The sequence below is a fragment of the Moschus berezovskii genome, chromosome 23 (genome assembly GCF_049115385.1).
Source record: "Moschus berezovskii isolate FMDL1 chromosome 23, NW_MosBer_1.0, whole genome shotgun sequence".
In the NCBI taxonomy this organism is placed as follows: domain Eukaryota; kingdom Metazoa; phylum Chordata; class Mammalia; order Artiodactyla; family Moschidae; genus Moschus; species Moschus berezovskii.
Window position 1 is genome coordinate 8,896,104 of NC_142482.1, and position 16,761 is coordinate 8,912,864.

A 16,761-nucleotide genomic window follows, 5' to 3' on the forward strand; every position below is an offset into this window, starting at 1 on the left:
TGCATTGACTCGAGAACAATCACGACCTTCCCCTTGCAAATTGACTTCCTTGAGGCAACACGAGTGTCTCCCTGAGTTCCTGGCGTAACTCGAAAGGAAATCCAAACTTCCCTTCGCAACTCGCCAAAAACCACGAGAAGCCCCAGGCAACTTCACATGAGGCCCTTTTTTTCCTGCAGCACCTGGAGAGCAATCCTGAGTTGACTATCAAGATAACATAGGAGGACTGAATCCCTATTTACAATTCAAGTGTCTCACAGAATACCCATTTTCAGTCGAGTGAAACCCTGAGTTTCCATCCACTGTTCAAGAAGAGCTCTGTATTCCCCACCTCCTCACGATATGATCGTTAAAACCCTGTTTCAAATTTAGAGGAATCCTTTCTTCCTCTCCCACCACAAGATAAGGCCTCTGTCTCCTATTGACTCTCGAGGGCACTCCTGAGGGTCCTGATGCAAGGATAAAGGACTCTGTGTTCCACCTCCAATCAAAGTAGATCCTGATGATCTAGCAAAGCTCCAATGGAAAACCGACGATCCCCTCACAATGTGATGGGAATCCTGACACCCATGCTGAGCCTATAAAAAAAAAGCCCTAATGAACAGCTTGATCACGACAAGAGTACTGGTTCCCATTTTACAACTCGAAAGGAAAGCAGAATTCCATGCCTAAAATTGAGACGAAACCTGACTCCCCAGCAGAACCTTCATAGCAACCCTGAGATCCCTGTCACCACTGAATAGGAAAACACAGTTGACCGACTCAATGCAAGATGTGGCCCTATTGCTCTACTGTGCCTCGAGGGAAATCCCGAGGTTCCTCTTTCAACACGAGAGGAATCCTGACTTCCCTGGGGCAACACGAGCGAGTTCATAAGGTCCCCGTCACAATTTGAGAAGAATACCAAGCCCCCGCCTCAACTCGAGAAAAACAACCTGATTCTCCACGCAATGCGTGATGAGGAACATTTCCACTGCAGAGTCTCAAGAGAAATCCCAAATTCCCGCTTGAAATTTGAATGGGTACTTGACACCCTTTATACAACTCAAAACTTCCGCGACATAGTCGTCCCCACTGAAGAGGAACACACAGTTTATGTACACAACGCTAGATGCGGCCCTATTCCTCTGCCACACCTCGAGAGAAATCCCGAGGTTCCCCTTCCAACACAAAATGAGACCTGACTTCCCTGGAACGACATGAGCGAGTTCCTGAATTCCCCGTCGCAGCTCAAGAGGAACCCAAAGTTCCTGTCACAACTTGAGAAAAATCACAAGATTCTGCCCTCAAGGCGAGATGTTCAACTTTTACGTTGCCGACTCTCAGGAGAAATCCCACATTCCCGCTTAAAACTCGACAGGTTACTTAACATCCTTTAGGCGACTCAAAAGTGACACTGACATAACCATTCCAGAAAATTAGAGATATCAAGGGAATATTTCATGCAAAGATGGGTTCGATAAAGGACATAAATGGTATGGACCTAACAGAAGCAGAAGATATTAAGAAGAGGTGGAAAGAATACACAGAGGAACTGTACAAAAATGATCTTCAGGACAAAGATAATCACGATGGCGTGATCACTCACCTGGAACCAGACATCTTGAAATGTGAAGTCAAGTGGGCCTTAGAGAGCATCACTATGAACAAAGCTAGTGGAGGTGATGGAATTCCAATTGAGCTATTTCAAATCCTGAAAGATAATGCTGTGAAAGTGCTTCACTCAATATGCCAGCAAATTTGGAAAACTCAGCAGTGGCCACATACTGGAAAATCTCAGTCTTCATTCCAATCCCAAAGAAAGGCAATGCCAAAGAATGCCCAAACTACCGCACAATCGCACTCATCTCACACACTACTTAAGTCATGGTCAAAATTCTCCAAGCCAGGCTTCAGCAATATGTGAACCGTGAACTCCCAGATGTTCAAGAAGGTTTTAGAAAAGGCAGAGGCACCAGAGATCAAATTGCCAACATCCGCTGAATCATGGATAAAGCAAGAGAGTTCCAGAATACCATCTATTTCTGCTTCACTGACTATGCCAAAGTCTTTGACTGTGTGGATCACAATAAACTGTGGAACATTCTGAAAGAGATGGGAATACCAGAGCACCTGACCTGCCTCTTGAGGAACCTTTATGCAGGTCAGGAAGCAACAGTTAGAACTGGACATGGAACAACAGACTGGTTCCAAATAGGAAAAGGAGTAGGTCAAGGTTGTATATTGTCACCCTGCTTATTTAATTTATATGAAGAGGACCTCATGAGGAACGCTGGACTGGAAGAAGCACAAGCTGGAATCAAGATTGCTGGGAGAAATATCAATAACCTCAGATATGCAGATGACGCCACCCTTATGGCAGAAAGTAAAGAGGAATTCAAAGGCCTCTTGATGAAAGTGAAAGAGGAGAGTGAAAATTTGGCTTGAAGCTCAACATTCAGAAAACGAAGATCATGGCATCTGGTCCCATCACTTCATGGGAAATAGATGAGGAATCCGTGGAAACCTTCAGACTTTCATTTTTTTGGGCTCCAAAAAAACTGCAGATGCTCATTGCATCCAGGAAATTAAAAGACGTTTACTCCTTGGAAGGAAATTTATAACCAACCTAGATAGCATATTAAAAAGCAGAGACATTACTTTGGCAACCAAGTTCCGTCTAGTCAAGTTATGATTTTTCCCGTGGTCATGTATGGATTTGAGAGTTGGACTGTGAAGAAAGCTGATCACCGAAGAACTGATGCTTTTGAACTGTGGTGCTGGAGAAGACTCTTGAGAGTCCCTTGGACTGCAGGGAGATCCATCCAGTCCATTCTAAATGAAATCAATCCTGGGTGTTCATTGGAAGGACTGATGCTAAAGCCGAAACTCCAATACTTTGACCACCTCATGTGACGAGTAGACTCACTGGAAAAGAGTCTGATGCTGGGAGGGATTGGGGGTGGGAGGAGACGTAGACGACGGAGAATGAGATGGCTGGATGGCATCACCGACTGGATGGACATGAGATTGAATGAACTGTGGGAAAGGGTGATGGACAGAGAGGACTGGCGTGCTGTGAATCATGGTGTCGCAAAGAGTGGGAGAGGACTGACCGACTGAACTGAACTGAACTGAGAGGAACACCGAATTTCCTGCCACAACTGACAAAGTGTCCCGTTTTCCAGTACTCTTTTCCAGATTAAAGTCGATTCCCCCGCTTTGTCTGGAATGGAAACAGGACGTTCCTGTCGCACAGTACGAGGAGACCGGTAACACCTTGAAACTCGGGAGAATTCCGGGTTTCAAAACACAGTTGGAAAAGTTACCAATGTCCCCACCAACTCGAGATATTGTCTGATTCCACTGCACAGATTCAAATGTATCCTCGAAAATCAACTCACAAGACGAGTGGAGACCTGTCTCCTGAGGATTTTCAACAAAATCTCCAGGTAAAATTTAACTCAATTGTCGCCTAACACTCCTTTTACAACTCGAGAAGAAAGTGGAGTACCATGTCTGAACACGAGAAGAGGCCTGACTCCCCAAGACAATTTTGAGAGCAACCCTTTCGCTACTGGAGAGGAATTCTGAGTTAAACGGACTCAAATCTAGATGCAGACCTACTTCTCTGCAGTGACTCCAAAGAAATCCCGAGGTTCCCCTTGCAAATGGAAAGGCGTTCTGACTTCACAGAAACAACACAGGAGGCTCCCTGATATATCCATCGTCACTTGAGAGGATCACCACATTTCCCCCCACAACTCGAGAATAACCTCGAAATTCCTCTCTCAAAGCAAGATGATGCCCCCTTTTTTTTTTTCCTACAGCACGTAGACAAATGTCCCAAGTTCCTTCTCCAAATTCGATTAGGCTTGAGTTCCTTGATGCCACTTAAGGGTCTCCCAGAGCTACCAGTCCCAATGAGAGAAGAAAACCGATTTTCCCCACCACAATTTAAGAATAGGCCAGTGATAACACCTCAGCTGAAGTTAATGAGTGTTCCACGTTCAACTGAAGAGGAATCCCAATTCCACCTCGTACCACAGGACGAGTCCTGTCACATCTATTTACACTTGAGGGCAACACTGTAGATACTGCAGCATGTTCAAAGGACTCCGAGTTCACACTCAACTAGAGATGAGTCGTGTTGTGTTTGCAGCAGCTCCAGTGGAACACGGAGTATCAACTCACAACATGATCGGAGGCATGAATTCCCTGCTGAGACTCTTGGAAAAGCGCAAATTTCCCGCTAAAACAGAAAGCAGACCTGATAGTCCTTTTACAACTCGGGGGTAAAGTAGAGCTCCCTCCTCAATAAAGACCAGGCTTGATTCCCCAGTGCAACCATCAGAGCAACACCAAGATCCATGTGGTCACTTGAAAGGAATAACTGAGTTTACCCACTCAAGTCTAAATGTGGCCCTCATGCCCTGCAGCGACTCCAACGGAATCGCAAAGTTCCACTTTCAACAGGAAAGGAGACCTGACTTCCCTGAGGCAAAACTAGCAAGTCCAAGTGGTTCCCGTCATAATGCAAGAATACCTCCAAGCTTCAAGCCGCAACTCCAGATAAACCATGAAATTCTCCACTCCACGAGACAGGACGCCATTTTCTGCTGCAGCGTCTTAAGAGAAGTCCCACCTTCCCTCTTCAAACTTGAAAGGATACTTGGCACACTATAGGCAACTGAAGATTTTCCCCGAGATACCCGGCTAAACTCAAGAGGAGCAGCGAGGTTCCTGCCACAGCTCAAGAAGAAACCCGTTTTCCACTCGTCATCTCAAGGTGAGGATCGATTGCCCTGCTTCGTATGGAAATTAATACCGATGTTCCTGTCAAATCTGAAGAGGAGGCCTATGCCCTCTTAAAACTCGAGAGGACCCTGGGGAGTCGTGCCACAATTCAAAAAGACACCAATTTAACCATCCGCTCAATATAAGGACTGACTCCACCGTCCCAATTCAAAGGGAACTCCCAGGATCAAGTAACACCACTCAGGGAGGCCTGATTTCCCAGGTGCATCATAGAGAAAAAGCCCCAAGACAGAAAATCAACTCAACAGGAGGCCGACCACCCCTTTTACAACTCGAAAAGTTAGTGGAGTTCAATGCCTCAACAAGAGACTTGGCATGACTCCCCTTTTGAAACTTCGTATGAACACTGTGATCCATGTAAGAACTGGAGAGGCACACTGAGGTTAGCGCCTCAACTCCAGATGAGACCCTATTCCCCTGCACTGTCTCGAAAGGCATCCCAAAGGCTCTCCACACTACAAAAGGTTTCTGGACTTCCCAGAGACAACTTGAGAGGATCTGTGAGGCCCCTTTTGCAAATCGAGGGATCCGAAAGATTCCTGCCCAAATTCGAGAAACACTTTGGGATTACCCACTTTCAATGTGAATTGAAGCCCGATTCCTCTGCATTGACTCGAGATCAGTCACGAACTTCCCCTCACAACTTTTCTTCCCTGAGGCAATATGAGTGTCTCCCTGAGTTCCCTGGCATAACTCGAAATGAAAGCCATACTTCCCTTTGCAATCGCCATATACCACGAGAAGCCCCAGGCAATGTCACTTGAGGCCCTTTTTTCCTACAGTGCCTGGAGAGCAATCCCGAGTTCTCTCTCAAGAGACCACAGGAGACTTGAATCCCTATTTACAATTGAAGGGGCTCCCAGAATATCCATCTTCAATTGAGAGAAAAGCCCAATTTCCGTGCACAGCTCTAGAAGAGCTCTGTATTCCCCATGTCCTCACGATATGAGCATTCAAACCCTGCTTCAACTCTAGATGTATCCTTTCTTCTTCTCCCACCACAAGATGAGGCCTCTGTCTCCTATTGAAACTCAAGTGCCCTCCCGCGGAAGCTGCTGAGGACTCTGAGTTCCACCTCCAATCGAGGTAAGTCCTGATGATCTAGCAAAGCTCCAATGGAACACCGACTATCCCCTCACAACATGATGAGAAACCTGACACCCATGCTCAGCTGAGAGAAAAAGCCCTAATGAACCTCCTGATCAAGACACGAAGAATGATTCCCCTTTTACAGCTAGAAAGGAAAGCAGAATTCCATGCTTCAAATCGAGATGAAGCCTGACTCCCCAGTAGAACCTTCATAGCAGCCCCGAGATCCCTGTCGCCACTGGAAAAGAACACAGAGTTGACAGACTCAACGCTAGATGCGGCCCTATTCCTCTGCTGCACCTCGAGAGAAATCCCGAGGTTCCCCTTCCAACACGAATGGAGACCTGACTTCCCTGGGGCAACATGAGCGATTTCATATGGTCCCCGTCGCAACTGGAGAAGAACCCCAAGCTTACCGCTGCAACTAGAGAAAAACCATCAGATTTTCCCCTCAATGCGAGATGAGAAATTTTTCCGCTGCAGGGTCTCAAGAGAAAACCTACATTCCTGTTTGAAATTCGAACAAGTACTTGACACCCTTTATGCGAATCAAAACTTCCCCAACAGAGCTGTCCCCACTGAAGAGGAGCACACAGTTTAGATACGCAACACTAAATGCGGGCCTATTTCTCTGCCGCACCTCGAGGGGAATCCCGAGGTTTCCCTTCAACACGAAAGGAGACCTGACTTCCCTGAAGCAACACCATCGAGTTCCAGAGGTCCCCATCGCAAATCGAGAGGGAGCCCAAGCTTCTTGCCCAAACAAGAGAATAACAATTAAAATATGCCTTAAAAAGAGAGATGAGGAATATTTCCACTGCAGAGTCTCAAGAGAAATCCCACATTCCCGCTTGAAATTCGAACGGGTAGTTGATACCCTTTATGCGACCCAAAAACTTCCCGGACATAGCCGTCCACATTGAACCGGAGCACACAATTTACGTACACAACTATAGATGCGGCCCTTTTCCTCCCACGCGCCGCGAGAGGAATACTGAGGTTCCCTTTCCAACAGCAAATGAGCACTAACTTCCCTGGGACAACGCGAACGATTTCCTGAGTTCCCCGTCGCAACTCGCAGGGAACCCCTATCTTTCCGCTGCAAATCAAGAAAAACGACAGCGTTCCCCCATCAATGTGAGATGAGGAAATTTTCTGCTGCAGAATATCAAGAGAAATCCCAAATTCCTGCTTGAAATTCGAAAGGGTACTTGACACAATTTATGGAATTCAAAAATTCCCTAACATAGCCGTCCCCACTGGAGAGGAGTACACAATTAACGGACTCAACACGAGATGAGGGCCTATTCCCATTTAACGGCTCAAGAGTAACCCCGGAATTCCCCTTCCAACCCAAAAGGGGACAAGACATCCCTGAAGCAACACGAGCGAGTTCCTGAGGTCCACGGCGCACCTCGAGAGGGAACCCAAGCTTCCCGCCTCAACTGGAGAAAAACCAAGATTCTGCCCTCAAGGCAAGATGAGGAATATTTCCGTAGCAGATTCACCAGAGAAATCCACATTCCCAGTTGAAACTCGACAGGTTACTGAACATCCTTTATGCGACTCAAAAATTAAACCGACATACACAGCCCCAGTCGAGAGGATCACCAAGTTTTGTGCCACATTGACAAATTGTCCTGTTTTCCAGTCATCTTTTCCAGATGAGAGTAGATTCCTCTGCTTTCTCTGGAATGGAATCCGGACCTTCAGGTCTCACTGCACGCAGAGGTGGGTACCGCCTTGAAACTCAGGAGGATCCCCAGGTTTTCAAAACACAAATGGAAAAGATACGGATGTCAAAACCCACTTGAGATATTGTCTGATTCTACTGCATAGATTCAAATGTATCCTCGAGTATCAACTCATAAGACGAGTGGAGACCTGACTCCCCGAGCATACTCGATACAATCTCCAGGTACAAATTCAACTCTAATGTGGCCGAACACCCATTTTACAACTCGAGAAGAAAGTGCAGTTCGATGTCTGAACAATAGACGAGGCCTGATTCCCCAGGTGAATTTTGAGAGCAACCCCGAGATACTTATTGCCACTGGCAAGGAACACACAGTTGAACGAATCAACACTAAATGCCGCGCTATTCCTCTGCTGCGCCTCGAGAGGAATCCGGAGGTTCACCTTCCAACATGATAGGACACCTGACTTCCCTGGGGCAACACGAGGGATTTCCGGAGGTCCCCGTCACAACTCGAGAAGAACCTAATGCTTCCCGCCGCACTCATGAAACACCAAAAAATTATGCCCTCAATGCGAGATGAGGAAATTTTCCGCTGCAGAATCTCAAGAGAAATCCCACATTCCCGCTTGAAATTCGAACGGGTACTTGAAACCCTTTATGCGACTCAAAAAATTCCCCAACATAGCCATCCACATTGATGTGGAGCACACAATTTTCCTACACAACACTAGATAACGACCCTATTCTTCTCCCGCGCCTCTAGATGAATCCTGAGGTTCCCCTTCCAACAGCAAAGAGACCCAACTTCCCTGGGACAATGCGAGTGAGTTCCTGACGTTCCCATAGCAACTCGAGAGGAACCCAAAGCTTTCTGCCTCAACTCGTGAAAAACGACAAAGTTCCCCCATCTATGCAAGATGAGGAAATTTTCTGCTGCAGAATCTCAAGAGAAATCCCACATTTCCAATTGAAACTCTAAGAGGTATTTGACACCCTTTATGCGACTCAAAAATCTCCCTTACATAGCCGTCCCCACTGGAGAGGAGCACACAATTTACGGACTCAACTCAAGATGAGGCCTTAAGCCCATTTAACGGCTCGAAAGTAATCCCAAAATTCCCCTTCCAACACAAAAGGGGACCAGACTTCCCTGAAGAAACACAAGAGAGTTCCTGAGGTCCCCAGCCCAACTCGAGAGGGACCCCAAGCTTCCTGCCGCATCTCAAGAAATATCACAAGATTCTGCCCTCAAGACGAGATGAGGAACATTTCCGTTGCAGCTTCGCAAGAGAAATTCCACATTCCCACTTGAAACTCGACAGGTTTCTGAACATCCTTTATGCGACTCAAAAAATAAACCGACATACACAGCGCCAAGCCAGCGGAATACCGAGTTTCCTGCCACAGTGACAAATTACCCCATTTTCCAGTCCTCTTTTCCAGATGAGAGAGTCGATTCCTCTGCTTTCTCTGGAATGGAATCCGGATGTTCTGGTCGCACAGTACGAGGAGACAGTTACTAATCTGAAACTCGGGAGGATCCCCAGGTTTTCAACACACAAATGGAAAAGGTACAGATGTCACCACCCGCTGGAAATATTGTCTGATTCTACTGCACAGATTCAAATGTAGCCTTGAGTATCAACTCAGAAGACTCCCCGAGCAAATTCGATACAATCTTCAGTTACTAAATCAACTCTCATGGGCCTAACACCCGTTTTACAACTCGAGAAGAAAGCGCAGTTCCATATCTGAACAAGAGATGAGGGATGAATCCCCTGGAAAATTTTGAGAGCAACCGCGTTTAGGAGCCCGACAGTGACCATGAGAGAGAATGGTTAAGGAAGCAGAGATGTGCCTGCAGACAAGACTCTCTGCTTGGGCAGAGTATGCTTGCAAACAGGATGTTCCTTCTGGAAGCCTGCACATAATATCCAAGGTTAATGTTCCGCTCGCATACGAGGGAATATGACCTCCTTAAAAAAAAGGAAGAGGCTGGAGTTCTGGGCAGGCTTTGCAGTAAACATGATGTGGTCACTTCCTCCCTTTGTTCCTCCTGTCCTTGAAATGTGCTTAGTTTTTTGTCCTTATTTGGTAGAAGAATGCATTGCTTAGATTTTGGTATGTGCCCAGCTACCGGGGTATAAAATTAAACTGCAAGGGGGCTTGCGCAGAATTTTACCTCTGGCCGGAGTTGTGTCTTTGTCTGTCTTTTGTGTGTCTTGTCTTTGTGTCATTTAGCCCACAACATCTGGTGCCCAACGTGGGGCCCAAGGGAAACCGAAAGGGTGAGTACCCCCTCGGGCATTGTAGGTCCAAGGCAGGGGAACTTTCGGGAAAATTATGGGGAACTCCCCATCAGCAAAGGCACAATACATGGAGCTAGTCAAAGGACTTCTCCACTCCATCGGGGTAAAGGCATCTAGTCGTCGTTTGTCAGAGTTATTTCCCCTTGTGGAGCAGCATTGTTATTGGTTTAAGTGCCAACCTAAAGTACAATTAAGCTTAAAGGAATGGAAATTAATACAGAAAGAATTACAGCAACAGCATCAGAAGGGTAACATAATTCTTTTGAAATTGTGGACTCTATGTAGTGCTATCACTCAAGCACTTGCATTGCTTTCCACCTATAGTGAAACTAAATCTACAAAATCTGAGGTAATTTATGAGGAAGTCCTATTGAGAAACAAACAAACAAAAAATTAAATGGTGCCGCTTTAAATGACGCTTCCGTAGACACTGCTTTGCATTCCAGGGATGGGGAATCAGACACCAAATCTGATAGTGCTAGTGATTTCTCCTCGTCATACAAAGGGAACGATGATGTTGATAAAGTGACCCGAAATTTTCAACAATGGTGGAAAACACAGAATGAAGGAACAAAGAGGGTTCCTACTCCTACAGCCCCTCCCTATGCTTCTCTTTTTCCGGTATCGCATAGTTCTCCAGATGTAGGCCAAGAGGGGCCCTCTTTCTCATTTCCCGAGTCCATGTTTTATGATAATGATATCCCTGTGCCCTCTGGTGGTTTTACAGATCCTCCACAGTTATTTCCAATTCAATGGCAAGCAGCTCCCAACAATATGATTAATGTTCAATATTCGCCTTTTAAATATAAATTTTTCAAGGATCTTAAAGCTGCTGTTGCTCAATATGGTCCCCAATCCCCTTTTGTATTAGCTATGTTAGATTCTGTAGAGAAGACAAAATCGATTCTTCCCTTCGATTTGGAGTCCATAGCCCAGGCTCTGCTTAAAGGACCCCAGTGGTTGCAATTAAAGAGTTGGGGAGAAGAAAAAGCCCAAACACAGGCTCAAATTAATGAGGAACAGAACCCTCCTGGTCCTTTAGAAGATAAATTGATGGGAGAACAACAATTTCGATGCTTAAGAGATCAGGCTCAATATTCTGACCAGGATATACAACAGGTGCGCCAAGTATTTCTTAGGGCTTGGCGCCATATTGTACCTATTGGCGAAGCTCAGCCTTCTTTCACAAAAACTTTACAAGGACCCAATGAACCTTATACTGATTTTCTTGCTAGATTGTGGGTGGCTGTTGAGGGGCTGTTGGACGTGATGAAATTTCAGAGATACTTTTACAAACACTTGCTTTCGAAAATGCAAACCCGGAATGTAAACGTGTTTTAGGTCCTTTAAGGGGACAGGGGGCTTCAATAGCTAAATATATTAGAGCTTGTTCGGGAATGGGAGGAACTGAATATAGTGCTACTGTTTTTGCTACTGCCTTGGCTCAAGCTATGAAGCCCTCTCAGGGCAAAAATTGTTACATTGTGGGAAACCTGGACATATGAAAAAGGATAGCAAAAAAATAAAGGCAAAACAAGGATACACAAAACAAAATAAGCCCCATGGGCTTTGCCACCAATGTGGTAAAGGGCTTCATTGCACCAATGAATGCCTCTCTAAAACTAATAAATATGGCAATCCTATTGGTAACCCACATTCGGAAACTACTTAGCGTGCCTCAGTCCCTGGGTCCCAGGATCAATTCCGGGGATGAAATTAACCATGCCTCCTGCTCCTCAAGTAACTCCTTTGTTTCCCAACAACCCTTAGAGATGACCACTACAACAGGAAAAAACAAACTTCTAATGGTGTCAGATTTATGCTCTGCAACTTCAAGAAGAGCTGCTGCTGATTTGCCTCTCGCTGAAAATATTCTTTTGTCTCCAGGCTGTGGCATTTATAAATTAAGAACAAACGTATTTGACTCATTGTCTAAAGGCACTTTTAGCTTAATATTGGGCCGCAATAGTGCCGCTCTAAGAGGCCTAACCATAATTCCTTTAATAATAGACTCTGATTTTGTTGGAGAAATTTTAATTTTGGACTCTACTTCTGTTACGATTTCACTATTGGCTGGAGAACGTATAGCACAAGTACTTCTTTTATCTTATCTACCATTTTCTGCTCTTCCTTATGAAAGGTCAGGAGGTTTTATAAGTACTGGGCAACATATATTTTGGGAGATGCTCATCAAGGATTCTCGTCCTGTCCTTTCCTTGACCATACAAGGAAAGAACTTCGAAGGGCTAATAGACACCGGGGCAGATGTTTCAGTCGTATCCTCGGAACAACGGCCCGAAGACTGGAGCAAAGAAAAGAGTCCTCTAATGTTGACCGGAATAGGCTCCATTGCAGATGTTTGAAAAAGTACTCGTCCTTTACAATGCCAGTTCCATAATGGAAAAAAAGTTTTTGTCACTTTTTATATTGTTAGTATACCTATTAATATATGGGGAAGAGATATTCTCTCACCCATGGGAGCCTCTGTAAGCATTCCGTCAGGAAACTAATCGCCACTGCTCAAACTCCTCGAGCACTCTCATTAAAATGGATAATTAATACTCCTAAATGCGTTGAGCAGTGGCCATTACCAAAAATGATGCTCGAGGCCTTAGAGTAATTAATAACAAACAACTTCAGCTTGGCCATACAGAGCCTTCTACTTCCCCTTGGAATTCTCCTGTATTTGTTATAAAAAAAAGAAATCTGATAAATGGAAAATGTAGACTGATTAAAGAGAAGTTAATAAATGTATTGAACCCATGCGAGCCTTACAGTTCGGCCTTCCTTCTCCTGCTCTTTTTCCACAAAATTGGTCTTTAATGGTAGTAGATCTTAAAGATTGTTTTTTCTTTTACTATTCCCTTACAATTACAAGATAGAGATAAATTTCCTTTCACGGTTCCTGTTCTTAATCACGCTCAGCCCGTTAAGCACTACCATTGGACAGTCTTGCCACAGGGAATGATATATAGTCCTACCTTATATAAAGAGTTTGTAGCTCGTTCCTTACAATCTATCTGTCAAGAATATCCTAATTATATTCTCTATCACCATATGGATGATCACTTATTGGCAGTTCCCGGTATCGCTGAACGTGATAAACTCCTCTGAAAAGTACAGGAGGCTTTGAAATAATATAACTTGCTGATAGCGTCAGAGAAAATTCAAAAGGATTTTCCCATTTCTTATTTAAGGACCATAATAGAACAACACCAAATTTGGCCTCAAAATTTGCAAATTAAAAGATACCATTTAAAAACTTTAAATGACTTCCAGAAATTATGAGGAGATATTAATTGGCTTCACTCGGTACTTGGGATTCCTACTTATCAATTACAACACTTATTTTCTACTTTAAAAGGAGACACAGCTTTCGATAGTCCCCGAATCTTAACCCCCTTGGCTTTGCAAGAGCTTCAGTTTGTTGAAAAAAGATTAAATGGTGGTTTTTTAACATATATTTCTGCGTCTCAACCTATTGCATTCATAATATTTCATACCCCTCATTCTCCATCTGGTGCAATTGCTCAAGGAAAAGGATTAATAAAATGGTTTTTTTACCTAATAGTTTCTCTAAAAAATTAACTATATATATATGGATAAATTAGCCTTTCTTATACAAAAGGGTCACAATTGTATTTTACAATTATCAGAAAAAAAAAAAAAACACCAAACTTTCATTCAATTAACAAATGCTCAGATATCTTTATGTTTACAATTTAATAAAAATTGGCAAATCTCCCTTGCTTCATTTCCTGGTTCATTTTCGAATCATTATCCGTCGTGTAAACTGATTGATTTTCTTCGAGCCAACGCCATGAAATCTCCGATTTCAGATGTTCCAGTTAAAAGACCCACTGTTTTTACTGATGCAAATAAAAACACCGCTGGACATTTTACTTTTGAACGTTCTAAAGTTCTTCCCCATTCATTCTCCTCTGCACAGCCTGCTGAGTTGTGGGCTATTTATTTAGTTTTGCAAGATTTTCCTCAACTTCCTGTTAACATTGTTTCAAATTCTAGATATGCTGTTCTCTCTTGTCTTCAACTTCCTCAAGTCTCCCTGCCTATACCTCTTAACACAGATATTGATAAATTGTTTTATCAAGTGCAGCAATTGCTTCTACAACATTCAAAATCAATTTTCTTTACTCATATCCATGCTCATTCCGCCCTTCCTGGACCCTTTTCCCTGGGAAATGCTGCAATTCATGCATTACTTTATCATATAAAAGTAGCAAAACAAGAGCATCATCTGCCACACACTAACTCTAAAGGATTAAAAATATCTTATGATATTGCTCAAAAACAAGCTGAAAATATTGTTCGCTCATGTCCCAAATGTGCGCCTTTTACTTTACCATTTACCCAACCAGGTGTCAACATAAGAAGACTACAAGCAAATCAGATATGGCAAATGGATCTAATTTTTATTTCATCTTTTGGGCAACAAAAATGTGTCCATCATACTATAGATACATGCACACATTTCCAATGGGCTACTGCATTACATTCTGAAAAAGATGACGCTGCTATTACTCGTTTATTATCTTGTTTTGCAATTATGGGAATACCAATTGAATTAAAAACTGATAATGCACCTGCTTACCAATCGGCTAAATTAGCTCACTTTTTATCCCAATATCATATAACTCATACTTTTGACATCCCTTATAATAGTCAAGGACAAGCTACCATTGAAAGAGCTAATCGTACTTTACGTAAATATATTGAAAAAATAAAAAAAGGGGAACAGGAGAGATTTATGAAACCAAAAGATATCTTGAATAAAAACTTACTTACTTTAAATTTTTTGAATATTTGACGCAAAGAAATTCTATCAGCAGCAGAATTGCATTTTCGAAGAAAAGATGAGGATAAGAAGATCTTGAATACACTCCTTTGGTATAAAGATAAAAAGGTTGTGTTCCAGCATCACTGATATATTTAGGACGAGGTTATGCTTTCACATCTGTTGATAATTTTAGGTTTTGGACACCAACTCGGTTGATCAAGATTCATCATGGATGACCACTTTGTGAGAAAATTTGAAGAGCTTTCTGCACAGCGGAGCTTTACTTTCCCTACCCTATCTGCTTCCCTTCCAACATGCGGGCAACTGAAAAAGCTTACACAGGAGGCTGAAAAAACCCTCGTTAATGCTGGTCAACCTCTCAATCCTACTAATTGGCTGTTGGCTATGATGGCTGTGGTTACCTCTCAGGTAATGTATGCGCAAGCGATAGAATATACTTATTTGGCTTATGTTCCTAATACTCCTCTTGTGAGAGCTGTCTCTTGGGGTGAACCTGAAGTATAGGTATGCACCAATGAAACTGCATTCTTCCCACCACCCGCGTGTGGAGAAATTGAGCATTTGTATCACCATAATAATCAATATAACATAAATAATGTTACTGTTGCAGTGGGGGCCTCCCCTTGTGTATTAGAGGACATCTCTTTTGCCTTTCTACAAAAAAGCACAATCATCACTCTTATAATACCTGGGGGGTATAATATAGTAATTATCATCCTGCTGGCTTTACTGTGCTTGTTTCCACCAGGGGATTCAAAACCTCTAAGACACCAATGAGTCATCATTCTGATACCTTTATACCATTATGCCCTTCTAAATTTTTTATTTCTTCTCTAGAATCTTTGGAATGGGAAAGTTGCCAAGGTCATTGGCGTTTCAAAGTCATGAACTATTCTGGATTTGTTATTGTAGATAAGAGCCCTGATCATAGCCAAATTTTGGAAAAATGGTCTAAAAAAACTCTCAAATGGCATCGAATTATTGGTACTTTAATGGGTAACGGTAATGAAACCGTAAAATGGCAACAGTTTGTACACATTCCCCCTCAGTTGCAATTGTTAGGGTATCCCCACTTCCAAAGGAATATTTGGAAATTGTGGGCAGTTTCCGGGAATCTCACTATATGGTCGGAAAACTATACTTTGAATACAAGTGACAGTTCAGGTCGCTTACATGTTAACTTGCACATTAATAAATCTTATTCTGCTATGGCTTGTTTAAAATACACCCTTGCATTGTTGTATGGGAATTGGACTTGAAATGCAACTGAGGGATCTATATCGTGTAATCATTGTAATTTAACACAATGTGTAAATCAATTATGGTGGGAAAATTTTGACATACAAAATCGCAATTCTAAGTTTTCTATGGTGGTTGTAAAAACTCAAACCGAAGTATGGCTACCTGTAAGTTTGACAAGACCTTGGTCAGACTCTTTTGCTGTATCTCATTTGGTGACTGCTGTACAGACTTTGCTTCATTGATCCCGACGCATGCTTGGAGTTATCATAGCTTCAGTTCTTGCAGTGGCTTCAGTTACTACAACCACTGCCATGGCTGGACTTGCTTTGCATCAAGGAATCCAAACAGCAGACTTTGTGCGGGAATGGCATAAAGACTCACATTTATTACGGCATCAACAACGAGACTTGGATACCCAACTTGCAAATTATGTGCACAATCTTCAACATACTGTTTCTTGGCTTGGGGATCAATTAACTGTCTTATCCACAAGAAGTGTGTTGAAATGTGATTGGAACACCTCTCAATCATGTATAACACCTGTGCCTTTCAACATGAGTGAGGGTTGGGAAAAGTTGAAACGGTCGTTAACAGGGCATCAAAACCTAATCAGGGAAATTATGGAATTAGAGCAACAAATTTTGTATACATTTAGCAAAACGCTACCTGATATTACTGGGTCCAATCTGTTAAAGGATTTGTTGGAAGGGATGAAAAATTTGAATTTTTTTGGGCATGTATCTACTCTAATTGGAACTACTTTGGGAATACTTTGCTCAAAATACTATTACGCTGTGTTATTATTC